Source organism: Nilaparvata lugens, chromosome 8, assembly GCF_014356525.2.
Source record: "Nilaparvata lugens isolate BPH chromosome 8, ASM1435652v1, whole genome shotgun sequence".
In the NCBI taxonomy this organism is placed as follows: domain Eukaryota; kingdom Metazoa; phylum Arthropoda; class Insecta; order Hemiptera; family Delphacidae; genus Nilaparvata; species Nilaparvata lugens.
In genome coordinates, this window is record NC_052511.1 from 24,691,400 (window position 1) to 24,705,627 (window position 14,228).

A 14,228-nucleotide genomic window follows, 5' to 3' on the forward strand; every position below is an offset into this window, starting at 1 on the left:
CGTCTTTCTATTTGGTATTTTGGTATTTGGTAAGTTATATTTCCCATATTTTTATTTCTTATCTGGTAGAGAGTTACTAGGAAGGAAATTTTGAATATTCTTTCCGAAGAATGGACATTGATATGTTCAAAGCTCCGCCAATTTATGTGGGTTATATATTGTTATCTACAGTTATTTCAAATTTCTTTTTCCATATCATAATTATTATACAGTTCAATAATCATTATTTTCTTCGTCTATATTATGTAAATTCATCTGAAACTTTGCTATATTGTAAGGTTTGTACGGTATATAAGTGTATTTAAGCCAGTATATAGGTATTGTAATCTACATGAATAAAGTACTCAATCAATCAATATTTTATTTTTTTATTTCTCTCTCTCTCATTCAGTGTTGTTTCTCTCCTCCTCTTTCTTCATTCATTTGTGGAATTAGTTTGTTTTCTTTATGCTATAATCTTTGTCGTACAGTGTTTTGGTTCTACTTAGAACTATTTTGGAGGGTTATATGTAAGAGAGGGCCGGCTGCGCCCTCATAGGATTTTAATGAAGGCAGCTAATCAATCAATCAATTAATCAATCAATCCTCGCCCCTATAAATCAATCAATCAATCTCTTATCGTCATTCTTCCACCCTAAACATTATATATTTCCACAGAGGAGTTTTAATTTGGTGTATATTGTGCAAAAGTTGTGTCTAGTGTGGAATTCTAATTACAGAAATGCTTGCTCCTCGTTTCTCGGAGCCTCAATCTTGTTGCATGGGAAACAACTGCGAATGATAGTGAAAGCATAATAATTTTACTGATTGATCATACAAAATTTTATATACAGAATAAAACGAAACGAGTTTTACTTGCTTAAAATATCCGTGCAGCAAATTGTGCGATATTCCGATCTTTTCATGCAAGCCAATATGACTAGCAATTTGGCAAGCAGACGTGTTTTGCTTTTGTGGAGTACAGTATAGTATGGTTTGCATTCAAGTAGAGTATAGGATAAAATATGATAGGATATAATTATATTCAAATGAAATATTATCTGTAATTCACTCTATAGGAGGAATAGAGCATGAAATGTTATAAGGAAACCAAGCAACAAATTGATTCGCTACAACAAGAGTGTACCAAAATTTTTCCATATGCAAGAAATTCCAAAGTATAGTTCAGTTACATAGAGCCCCATATCTGTAAAGTAACATATCCTTGACATACTGATATTTGTATGCAATATTCTCACATATTCCATATTCATATATATGTAAGATATATCTATATTCGAGAGTATTGTTTATTTAGGGCAGATAGAACCTTGTATATACCTAGGATGAGTGAGGCTACAGCAATGCTATTTGTATTTATGTTGACAGAGTCGAGAGCGGCTTTACAGGCAACGTTTAAAAATTCACCATGTTCATCACACAGACCTTGAACAAGCGGTGGGGTTTAGGAGGAGATGAGGGGGAGAGATGATACTGGAATTGAGGATGTAATAAGGGATGGGTGCGAGAGAGAGTACTAAAACGGGGCGTGCAGAATGAAGCATGAAAGAGAGGTCAATGGATAGACTAGGAAAGCAAGGATAGTAAAGTACATGATAGAAGCGAGATATAACAAAAATGATGATAGGAAACAGCGAGATGATAGACAAGAATGAAATATGAATTCTGAGATGATGGAAGAGAATAGTAGAGTAAGGATTAGAGAGTTTCAAAGACAAGGAGGATCACGAGAAAAAGATAGGGTTTGCTTGCAACACAATGTGTGATCGCTTCAATTCCAGCAGCTGAATTCAGGATATGGTTCAGGAGCAAGCTGAGAATGGAAAGGGATAGTGTGAGAAGGATACAATACATTCTATTTGATAGGAAAGGGTGAGTTTTCATATATTTTGCCTAGGAGTGCGAAGCTAGGGCAGCCCTAGTGGCGTGGAGAGGTTGGAACTATTAGATTATAATAATTAGCTGTTTCGGATGGGCACGTTCATTCATCGGTCCCGGCTGCCTAAAAAGCAGTCGTTGGGTCATGTAAGAGGCCCTGAAATATTATATCAGTTGTGACCCGAAAACTCTGACAACAGACCTGAGCCAGCCAGGTCATTCGATATTAATCAATCCCACACTTTCACTCCTATTAATGAGAATTTCTAAAATGTCCACTATTTAAAGAAATTAAGAGAACCCATTCCATATCTTATATAACGTTGTTTCTGCATGAATATTCTCGATTACAAATTTCAATGATAAATATACAATCATGCATATAGAAGATCTATCCAATCTAAACTTCAGAAACAGAGAATACAATAGGAAGAGAAAATTATCATCAAACTTAGAGTCGACACAATTTGAAAAAACACTTGAAGGAAAATATCTGAAACATGATAATAAAGGGAGAAAAATTAGTTGAAGAAGAAGAGTTAGAGTAGAATGTTGAAGAAGGAAACTAGTAAAACAAGGGGGAAGTAAATTGATGATAAATAACATAAAAGGAAGATTTCAGGTGAAGAATTACCAATAGATAGAACAAGGATGGAGTAAAACAATAAAAAGAATACAAAATGAGAAAGAAAAGAGACTGAGAGAAAGACCGTGAATGTAGGTCAGCAGAGTTGGTAGCAGATAAATAACAAGGGTTGAAGAGACAAATTAACGCTCCGAGCCCCCAACTTGGAGGAGAAGGAAACCCCTATGAGATGATATTTCATATTGTTGGACGCAGAATTATTGAAAAAGGACACCGTTCCCAACCAACCTTCCATGGCAAAAAATGAACCCCTTTCCACCCTCCCTTGCACCACTTCTGGGAGTGAAAAAATGAAAAGATGTTGACCTTGACCTCAGCCAACCCTTTCCAATTGAATGGAGCATGTACTTGAAATTAGTGTATTGATTGTTCACTCTTTGTTAGTCTATTTGAACAAAAATTTTACAAGAGATTAATCGGAATAGTGTTTGTTTATTTTTCACAATTCCCAAGCAAAGTTAGACAATCAATAATATTGATTACGATCTATCGACGATATAGTGATAACAATCTAGCGTCATAGCCATTCCACACTAGTAGGCTACGAGAATTAAACATTGATTATACTAGGAGACCAGCCTACAAAAATCCTATCCATAAAATTCTGCTACCAAATGAGTTTAAGTGGGCTAATACGTTGTTTTCAAGCTCTGCCCTGAAAGTCGAGAATCGAGTTTGGAGAAAAGGTATAAGTCACAATTGGCAGTCTGGTTTGTATGGTCAGTGATCGTTATTATCCTACTTGTTTTGCAGGAGAAACCGTTTGGTTGCACTCGTACTATGAGGCCGAGTTGTCATGGAACATAACATTTCTGGAAATCATTTCAACTGACGTCTTCAATTTTCCGACGCTATTCACGCACAATATCATCGTCACGCACACTCATAACATTTCCTACGGAAATTTTAATGATGAGAAAAAATGAATATTGTATTCCATCATAACTCTCGAAACCATCATACTTATTAGGTATCGAGTGACAGCCCATAGTTCGAGCACATTCTCACTTGTCAACAGGTCTCACACCTATTATAAATCTCATTGGTAGGCTAGTTTGAATATTTTATATTATATTTTTTTGGTGAAGTGAATGAGGTCGAAGTCAAATTGAACACAGAAATAAACTCAAAACAGAATACAACTCAATACAATATAGTACAACACAATATGATACAATAAAACGCCATAATACGGTACAATATACAACACATCATTCCTCTTTTCACATTTTTTGCTATTCTTCATTTCCTTATTTACACTTCACATATCATATCATCCATACCTTCTTTCAATCCTATTTTCATCACTGTATTCTCATTTCTCATTTATATAAAATTTTCATATGGAGCTTTTATAATTTGTTCCAAGTGTAAACCTAGAAAAGTGTATAGGCTCGTATATCTTTATTCTCCAAGGATGAATAGTAATCTGATGGTTTTTTCTCCATTTTCTATCAATTTTTCTCATCTTTACTATATTCTCTGCATTACCAGAGCTGTCTATCACCTTCTCATTGAAATTCTTTCGTATTACTCTCTCTACTTTTTTCCATTGTTTCCTACCTTCTCTTTCTTTCAACCTCTATTTTTTTATCCTCTATTATCTTCCACATTCACACAGCAATCAATACCTTTCTCCCTCCTGTTATCTTCCCTTTTCGAGCTTTTCCTGCCTTCTTCTACCTATCGAGCGTTTTGATTAGTTTATTATTATACCATTGAACTATAAGTAGGATACTTGCTTATAGGCCTACTCGTTGGCCTATTCCACAAGCTTAACCCTTCTATTGAACTCTGCAATAGAACTCTTATCATCCCATCCCTACTTCTTCTAAATGCTCACTTTGATTCTTCCTATTTTTCCTTTGTTATTTTCATCACTCCTCCCTTCTTTCATTGTCTGTCATCTTTTCTCTTCTCTCTCAATATTTCATCTTCCACTCTCTCTCACAATGCCTCCCATCTTCTTGTGCTTCCTCACCTTCACCAGCAAATTAAATTGACGGTTAATTGAATTCCTCTCGAAAAATAACAACATTTACCTTGAAACCACAGGGTTTGATGCTTGCTTATTTTTCACAAGCCAAACCCTTCTTTCATTTTCTCATCTTGGGGGAATCAAGAATTAAATTTAACAATGTTAAAATTGTGGCTAGGGTCGCTTCAAACAGAATATCGACAAAATTCTGTTGTGGTTTGTATCTTATAACGCTGAAGCTCTTTTGATTATAGGAATATTGTGGAATTCTGCTACCCGACCAGCGGTTTGAGAATTGTTTCAAAATTCAAGCTGTTAAATAAATGAATTATTTTTCGAGATTGTGAATGTTCCCTTATATTATCAGAATCATATAGGATTAGAATCAACTCCAAAAATAATGTTGCTCTCATGGTCATAATATGCCTTTATTATATCATTGAGCTTTTATTTCAATATGGAAGATCTCCAATTTTTATGAATTGAAATTCTTCATTATTATATTTCAGAGTAAATTTCATATAAGTTACTTACAGAACGTACTAGCATTTTCTGAAGTGGTAATTCGATATATATTACCATTGAATTACATAATTTGGTAAACTATCAAATATATTGGGGAATTTCATACGGAATATCCTATTATATTAAGTGAGCAATTTCTGTATATTTATATCTGGCTATTTTTTTATCTGGTTATTTATGTTCAACGGATCTCGAAAACGGCTCTAACGATTTTTACGAAATTTGGAACTTTGTTGGTTTATGATATAAAATTTCGATTGCATTAGGTCTCATTCTTTGGAAAACTCGCTGAACGACATTAAATAGATAATTCATCCTTGGAAAACAGATGATAATTTCGTCGTCTCTCGATAACAGAAGATGCGTGTGCCTGTGTGGAAGAGAGACAGAATTATTTCCAGTGTGTAATCATAATCAATCAGCAAGAAATTTTATCTAGCTAGACAATTTAATCGACTTGAGCAACGTAATCTGATTTTTTGACATGACTCATCCTCCTAAACTAGAGTATATCATAATTTTCAAAGTTGATCACTATTTGACAATTTTAAGTGATTAGTGAGTGTTATTTTGTTGATCAATTTGGTTTGTATATAATCTGAATCATATTTTTTTTTTTTGTTTTCAAACGTTTGAACAGAAAATTGAACCTGAATTCAAGTGTATGGAACATAACCTACTTTCTGGACTATTTATAGTGTATAAATAAAAATTCGGGAAACAGTTTTGGGCTGTGCCTGTTAGAACTTCTCCAATCATTTTGAAGAATTGTGTTCGCTTCATCAAAAGTCAATAAATAAATAACGAGCGAAGCTCGGTGCCCCGATATTCTATTTGAGACTAGCAGGTATCCCGTGCATTGCACCGGTAAAATTTGGTGTTGTAGAATACAATCTCTTCAGGAAACATAGGAAATAGGATAGTTATTTTCTATTTTGTTTAAATTACGTGGATAATCTTCATAAGAGTTGAAAATTTCCAGCAAGAAAAAATGAGTTTGATAGGTCTCGAACCCGCAACCTCTGATTCATGAAACACGCACGCTATCCCTAGTAAGCTACGGATAGATAGCCTTGTATGAAGAGGAATGGATAGACTGGATTACCTTATATTCCTTTATTCACGTGGATTACAACGATGAATTGATAACCGCCCATACACACATTTATGATGACTTACAATATGTCACGTTATTTTTTATATTTAAATAACGATTAGCCTCCTGCTTGGCATCAGTCGGTAGAGCATGAAATATTTTAATATAATTATAAAAATTAGGTCGTGGTTTTTAATAGGATACAGTCTCATAAAAATCTCTATAGGACCAGATATGAGCTTCCACTATAATTCTGATATTCATTAAAAAATAAATATATATATATATATATATGGTACTTATCCTATAGTATTGAGGAATTAAAATAAATGGCACACCATAAAAAATTTGATACATATATTAACAAATATTGCAAAAATAGATCAGGGCAAAAAATATAAAGAGCGATAAAAATATATAATATAAAAATAGAACAATAATCGAAATCAGTAAAATATCACAGGCTAAATACTATTCTCTAAATTTATAGCACGAAACGTTACCATGTGCTTTTATTTTATAATCATATGCATCCTTTTGTATGTAGCTGCGATATAAGCTTGCTAATACTTGTCGACTTGGACAATTCCATTAAAAATAGTTTCCTTAAAATCAACTTGATAAATTGGCAACCAATAATCCAAATATATATATTAAATTCTATAGTATCTAATAGATTTCTTTGCAATGAATATATATTTATATATTTATAGTATATTAAGCACTGAGGGCGCCCTGTCACTATTTCAATATTTCTCACTCACGTGTCGAAATTTTCTTATGAGCTGCTGATGTCGATCCAACTCCTGGTGGTCCTGGACTATGGTAGCCGGAGTCGTCTCTTCCAAGGGGTTACAAAATTATTTAAAAAATGAATATGACTTTCGCTTTATAAGAGCATCACAAAGTCTTATAAGAAATTTAATAATTCAATCTAACTTTAGCTTTTTACAAGTTATAGCAAGGTATTACGCTCTATAATATTTAGGGACCTCTCATGATGGCATTTGGCAGGCGAGTGTTCGTTCTTCTTTCTCAATTTTACAATTCTCATTTCCGACTTCCAAATTTACATAAAATTTGAATATCCTAGTCCTCCGCCATTCAAGGTTCAAATAGACCGTACTAAAATATTAAATTATTACTTATGTTGTATGTTTAATAATTTCTTTGCCTTTGGGCCATATCCAAAACATAGACTATACAACAATTTTATACAAATTCTAATCATTTGTAGAAATATATATAAATATTTTTGAATCGGCATACTATTGCCGCCTATCAATTGCCATTATGTGATTGGTGCATGCAAATTGTTTCAGTATTCATGCGCTTGGTAACCTCCTATTTCCTGGATACATTTAATTATTTTTATTAGGTTTTTTAAATATGCCCTCTACATGCTAGCTAATTTTCTATACGTTATTATTTGTTTCATGCATCATAATAGTTAGCCACGTGAGACCTTTTGTTCCTCAAATTGCATACCGTTTTGCCGCAATAGATTTCTGCCAAGGTGTTTGGTCAGATTCTACGTTGCATGGCTCGGTCGATCGTTAGGTCGCCGATCACTAAATGTTTATGCCTAACCTCAACCTTCAATATTTTATATAATATTATATATTAGCAAAAAATTATTCCAATTCCTCTTAGGCTGTTGTACAGTTTAGTCAGGACAATCTGATGTTATCTAATCTTTATGTTATCTCTTTGGCGATATTAGCCAGTTACTTTACTCAGACCTATTAATATTTCAGCTAGGGATTTTTATATCTATCCAAATTTCAATATGTTACAAATAGAAGAAAATATTCAATTGATTTACATATTTAGAGCTGAAGAATAATTATTGAGCTTTATGAAGGTGAAATACGATATTGAATCACGAAATTCAACCGAGACATTGAAATTTTCCCGAAAAGTTGACGAAACAGGAAAAATCCTGGTTGTAAGGAACACAGGTATTAGTTTACCTAACTAACATACTACTTGGGAACACAATAAGCTTTGGTTAACGTGTGGGGTTCTTTGAACCATTGGATCGTTGAATCCGTCCCTTCAAAAACAATAAACAATAAACAATAAATAAATTTTAAGTTCGCCTGCATAAGTATGGAAACTGAGGAATTTGATAATGGAAGAAAGGCATTAGCTTACAAAGTGAAGAGGAGAGGGCCTAAAATTGAACCTTGTGGTACTCCATGCATAACGTTTTCCAAGTTGACTTTTTGTCACCGACAGATACACATTGTTTCCTACCTAACAGATAGGATTCGAGCCAAACTAACGAGTTGTGACTGAAACCAAGAATAGCTAACTTATTTTAATGGACTGTATGATCAGCAATATCGAATGCTTTGTAAAAATCAAATAGGGTGAGGATGGTGCATTTTCTTTGGTCCATAGCTAACCTTATATCATCAGTGACACGAAGCAGAGCTGTCTCAGTTGAATGGAATTTCCTAAAGTGTGATTGGAAGTTATGAAGCTTTCTATTGTTGTCTAAAAATTGTACAACTTGAGCATGAATAAATCTTTCTAGCACTTTGGACAATGCAGGTAGAATACTTATAGGTCTGAAATCCTCAACTTTATTGGGTGATGGAACTTTATTCAGAGGGCGAACCAGAACAAACTTCCAGTTTCCAGGGCAATTGCCTTCTTCAAGTGACTTGTTGAAAATGTATGTAATGGTTGGTAAAACAGCAAATAACATCTTCTTGATAAATTTAATAGGAATTTTGTCTACACCCATAGTATCACTATAAATACGTTGAATTGCTTTGATAGTGTCTTCTTCTGAGATTGGATGGAAATGAAATTTATCAGTAATTGGTAAATACACCAATACGCTCTATACTAAGTTTGTAACCTGTTCTTCAAGATCATTGATATGATTAGCAATGACAACTTCGTCACGTCGGTTAGAGTGTGGAATGGAATTTATATTGTCAAGTGGTAAGTCAATTTGGGGATTCGATTTCTGTTTGCCAAGCTCGAATTCTTTTATTCCCTGCCAAAGTGATTTGGAGTCTTGTCTATTGTTTGTCATGAACGGATTCAAGTACCTAATCTTTGAGTTCCGTAATTTCTGTTTAAAATTCTGTTAAATTCTCTATGTGCTTTGTCTCTACGTCCCATCATCTCAAGTATGTCTTCAGTCATCCACGGTACTCGTCGTTTTCTATTAATATTATTGCTTTTAGATAAAGCAAGGCATTTTCATAATCTGTAAAATGACTTATTTTTGGTGGGCGATAACAGATACCAACGGGTAATTCATCCATACTAGATGAGCATAATTCAAGTAGCATGGACTCTGGTCTGGAAATACTCCTGTTTAGATGTGATTAGAACTTTTGTTTTGATATCATCTTTCACATAAACTGCTACACCCCCACAAGCTTTATTTAATCTATCATTTCGGAAGAGATTATATTAATGTAATGCAACAAGATTCGATGGGAGACTATGCTTTATGATTCGGAAATTCCAATTATATTGAAGTCCTGGAAACGGAAGATTGCTCTGAGTTCACCAATGTGACAGCTGAGGGATTGGACGTTAAGGTGAGCAGCCTTGAAAAGTTTTTTAAAAGAGTGGACCTTATTCGATAGAAACATACCTGCGGCATTATTACTTTTATTGAAATAATCAGACCTACTTGAGGGCGAGCGAGCTGACGTGTCAGTGAGAGGCATCATGGAAGTAGCAGACCAACCCTAAACCGACCTCAGAACGACAAATTGCTAAGTTACTTATTTGACTTTATGTTATGTATCTCATATTTATATTTTATATTTGTCTTGTTATTTTTGTTGTTCTTGTTACTATTGAATTCTTTTGAAATTTGTGTATACCGTTGGAACTGTAATAAATAAATGACGGGGAAAATGGGGATAAAACTAATAGAACTCAACCTGAGAGAGAATAGAGAGTTTCTTGAACAGGAGGGTAAAGTTGAGGTTAGAGAGGAAGATCAATTCATAGAGAGAGAAGAGAAATATATAGAAATGAGCTGAGAGAGGATGGAAAAATTGGATAGATAGAGAGTAAGAGAGTGCATCAAAGTAACCAGACAGAAAAAATTCACAGCACGAGCGAAGCACACACATAACAGTAATGAAATCATAAAACTTCATCTGGAAAATTATCGTCGATGTTTCAATTCGGTATCGTTGTACGTTTTTCTCCAGCGTGCAATTCACCGCTCAAATTCCTCTCAACAATAAAATTCGACTCTCTATTTTACTGCTGCAACACTTCACTGCAAGTTGCCAGTGAATTTATTAGCGAAAAATGAATACGTGGGGTGGTTTTTTGTGGGAGAATGGTATTGAATAAAGTATTATAGGTTGGTAGATTGGGAGTGAAAAATGAATAGATTGAATAGTTTTTAGGTGATTTTTCAAAATTATATTTTTAATATGTGAATATTTCTTATTTTAGTTATAATAATGTGAAATATTTTTTATGTTTAGTTTTGAAGCATCTAAATTTGAAAATCTACATTGTGAAAATACTTGAGGAATGAAAATTTTGTGAATTGAAGAACTACAAAACCTATTTCGGACTATGTGTTATCTTAATTTGGGAGAGGAATAGCACAAGGTTACCTTATTTTTCCTCTCCCTATCATTTTGATAATGTACTTATTGTATAAATGAATAAATTGATGTGGCAATAGATAGTAAGGAGAGGGTAGAGAAGGGATGGAGGAATGGTAAAGTCAAGTGGAAAAATATTTTAAATTGAAGTCATTATAAATCCACGATAGTTCGTGGATGAATAGTACAAGAATTCGTATTGTTAAGTATGGAATTAATAATATCGTGAAATGGAAGAAAATGGAAATAGATAGATGAACACTCATAGTAGAAAACAGAAAAGTGCATAAAGGAAAAAGATGTGAAATTTTAGAAGTGAGCTGATAAATTAAATTGATCTACATAAAAACAGATCCATTGAACAAGGAGAACATGAAGCAGTAAATGAAATTGAACATTCGACTTATTGCGCTAACATACTACAATAAGTATTGTTTTTTAACTTCTCAATCTCATCTATGCTCCCATCTCATCATGATATAATATCACATCATGATACTCACATGCTTGAAGTTATAGATAAAACTACTTGTTATTATTCAAGTTCTCACTAACTTTGGAAGCAAGTTTTATGTGCTGGAAGATCAAGCAGTCAGTTCAATTAATATATCTAAATGTATTCGATTGTGAAAAATTATGAAGCAGCAAAGTTAGTAGAGCAGTGGATGAGGCCTTATAATTGGTTGCTACTAGTAAGCCAATAGAAGAAATATTGTCATTGGCTCTCAGATGTAAAATGAGAACTCAGCCCTTGATGGGCGTGTCTTATCACGACCAATGACAGACTCTATCCTTTCAGGCTTTTTTCCATTCTTGTTCAAGATGAAGAGTTCAGATAGCCATGACATTCATCAATGATATTATTATTTTATCTCAACATTTTTGTACGAATAGGAGCTTACTTGATGGACTTAAATTTCATCAGTAATATTCCTGTCAATTTGCAAATAATTGGAAACTTTCCTGGAAAGCTGAATTCTTCCATGAAATGGAAAATTCTGATCCCACAGAATGGAATGTTTGGTTCCAGGAAATTGCTTCATGCTTCTGCAATATCAGAACGAATATTGCTTGAGTTCACGTGGTGTGATTTGAAAAAATTCAATTCACGATGGAGAAATTCAAGGAGTAAAGGTTTCCACTATTTTATTGTTATGATGAGATCCGTTTCAAAGTATCAGCATTCCTCACGGATGTAAACGATACTTGCCATTCAATCAACTCTGAAAGTTTAAAATGAATTTCATTATTATTTTATTATTAATCGAATGCTTCGTGTTATTTGTCTGATATCTGCGATTATAATTCAATCATGAAGAATTTCTCAAAAACCTTTTCGAATAATGATAAAAGTGATTGTATTTGAACAGAATAATTATTCATAAATCTGTCTCACTCTGGATCACTGACTTCAGAGAAATTGAGAATAATTCGAATTTTGTAATTTATTCCTTATGCTGTTCAATGTGTATGAATTCATCCTATTTTTAATAACTACAGTGTATATTCATCAGTAGATTACAATTTCAAATTCAGATTATTATCAACAATGGAATCAATACTTGAACAAGAGTATTATGCATTGACACTATTGGTATTTTATTGTAAACTTATTAATATGACTAGCAGGTAACTCGTGCTCCGCAAAAGTCTGTTCAAAGCACAAATAAATTGGATTCAGTTTTTCAGTCTCATGTTGATATTGAAGTTACTAAGAACTGTAATCATTCACAAGAGAACTATTTTATTGGAATTTTTATCTAACAAAAACTTTTTATCACAGAATTAATGAATTTGTTTCAATTGTTGAAATTATAATAAATTTATGAACAGAAATTGGAATAGGCCTATAACCTATCCTCGGTAATTAAGAATTTTGAGATTTTTTCATATTTATCAATATTACGGTATTTAGTTTTTAAAAGTGCTTGACTTTGAATTAGTTTTATTCTGAACAACTAAACTAAAGCTAATGATTTCTCGATACAGATCAAAACTGCGATGTATTCCGCATACGGAATTGTTTCTTAAACATGGTACCGTACACTTGTATTACCATGACTGTAATTATCATTAGTAGATGTGATTGATGATGGTGATTTTTTGAATGACAGAACATTGCCATACACGTCAATATCACATATCAATGAATAACTTTACGGAATGAATCGAGAGTATTTAACATCAATTTTCACACCAAGGAAGTGCTTGTTGATGTGCAAATCCAATGAAAACTAAATCGAGAAGACTATAATTTCCATGATCCAGCTTCCTAGGGAAAAATCAATTCATTTTAGAACCTTACCTTACTAGGACGATCACCATGTGCCCCTTCAACGAAGCATAACACAACTTAAACTATTACGCTGTCTCAGCATTACGCTGTGTATTACAACATTTGCCACATTTTTGAGCTGTTGAATACGTTTTCAGCGTTTTTACTTAATCAAACGCGTTGTTATCAATTCTCAAACTCTACCGGCTAGCTAAATTGTACAGTTTATACTACCTTACAATTGACTTAGAATTCGAACCCAGAATATCAAGAGAAATTTCATTATGGATACCGGTACGATAGCCTGTGCTTTACGATTAACGTAAGAGAAAATTTTTTAACGTGGCATTCTCATGCCACTGATCGCATTTTTCTCAATTTGATACGTTACCAGTAGATAGCGGAACATAAGGCTGTTATGATTACCGGTGCAGTAAACTATCCGTTACGGTTAAAACGCAAGACGGTGCGTTTTATCGCGACGAGCTCCGCACGCCTTACGCGACAGCTGATGACTGAGCCAGTCCTCCGACACACAACGCATCAGAGCCTGGTTTGCGCATGCGTAGAAAGGGTTTTGGGGGATGAAACGCCGGTCAGGGGGTGTCATTCATCTCTGAAAAGGAGCCGACGCCTTTCCACGCTTTTCATCCCTTTTCTTTAGGTTTCCTTGATTTCCCACTAGTTTTATTGTAATATTCCACTTATTATTTCATCTATTAATATTTCGCAGTTATATCCTTTTCATCCCCTCGTTTCCCTTAAAGTTTCTTTGATTTCTCACTAGTTTCCTTCTTATTTGATTTTATATTCTTCTGCAAATTATACAGTTCTCTCCTTGAGCTTTATAGTGATATTGATATATATGATTAATATCATTAGGGATGGATGTCTTTTGAATTCATTATATTGAATTGGGATATTGATAAATTGAATTAATTTTTGTTCTCGTTTATCAAGTTTGTTGCTTCCTTATGTGTTGAATCTAAGATGATAATGAGATAGATATCATTATCTAATACATTCACTAAAATTGTCACTAACTTTTATTAATCAAGATACTTGTTCGGCTGTTTCACCGTTATTAATCTTTAGTCAACTGAAAACTTTCGAACATCGAACAGGAAAATAAAGTGTAAATGGAGCGATTACTTGGAATCTGAATGTAGACTGCAGAATCTACATTTGGATACATCCAATTCCAGTGAATCTAGTTTTATAAG

At 33.6% G+C, this 14,228-nt stretch overlaps 1 protein-coding gene across 2 annotated transcripts in view; it reads right to left on the reverse strand.

Annotated features, from left to right (window-relative positions):
- Positions 1 to 13,523, reverse strand: part of LOC111050407 (LHFPL tetraspan subfamily member 6 protein) — a 328,211-nt gene extending 314,688 nt beyond the window's left edge. Inside the window, exon 1 of one of the 2 annotated variants that reach the window (XM_039434315.1) lies at positions 13,036 to 13,523. The gene's annotated coding sequence lies outside the window, so the exon portion shown is untranslated. The remainder of the gene's footprint in view (positions 1 to 13,035) is intronic. The other variant, XM_039434316.1, reaches the window with a different exon arrangement.
- Positions 13,524 to 14,228: the final 705 nt, after the last annotated feature.